Source organism: Camelina sativa, chromosome 5 (assembly GCF_000633955.1).
Source record: "Camelina sativa cultivar DH55 chromosome 5, Cs, whole genome shotgun sequence".
NCBI lineage: Eukaryota > Viridiplantae > Streptophyta > Magnoliopsida > Brassicales > Brassicaceae > Camelina > Camelina sativa.
In genome coordinates, this window is record NC_025689.1 from 20970294 (window position 1) to 20971120 (window position 827).

The following is an 827-nucleotide window of genomic DNA, read 5'->3' on the forward strand; positions in this document are numbered from 1 at the left end:
ATTTTTGAGGAGAATGTTCAAATCAAGGATGCATTCCTCCAACAAGCCGAAGAGTCTATAAAAGAATTTGAATTACTTCTTGGATGCACGGTTGATGAGAAGCTTGTGGTAAGATATGAAGAACAATTTGAACCCATGGAAATCATCATAAGCTATTCAAGCAAGAGCAATGAAGATATAATAGGTGTTGTTGGAAAAAAATTTGAAGATCATTGTGAAGGTGATTTGGTTGTTGAATATATGGTCAAACAACTTCTTAGTATACTCTCCACCAAAGATGTGAGCTTTGATGAACCGAGGAAGATACTCTTTGCGGAGATTAGGATGAGAGAGTTTAGGGGTTGGTTCTACGATGAATATGATCTAGGTGATACATGGATTCATCTCACTCATTCCGATACACTCTTCTGGCCTCCTTCATTACTACGGGTATCACTCCTTCCTTATACATATCATTTCGTTTTTGTTTTGTTGGTCTTTCTATTCCACTTTTCTCACACAGGGACTGTGTGAATTAAGTTTGGGGGGAGAGACTAGCCATTTAACATTGTGTTCTGTTTTGATTTTCATGTTTTGTCTGATTCATTGTTAATAGCTATGTTTTGAGAAAAATCAAAAAAAAAAATTTGAAAATTTTAAAAAACCAAAAACAAATGCATGTAGCTTTGCATATTCATTCTTGTGTTTATGATTGAGTCTAGAAGCATTTAGTATGCATTTTCATTTGCATTTGGGATAATAATGAAATTTCCTTGTAAAGGTTGAGTTTTAGGATTGAACCCACATCCCTCATTTATAGTTCATTGGTGCTTGTTTAATCTTTGGGA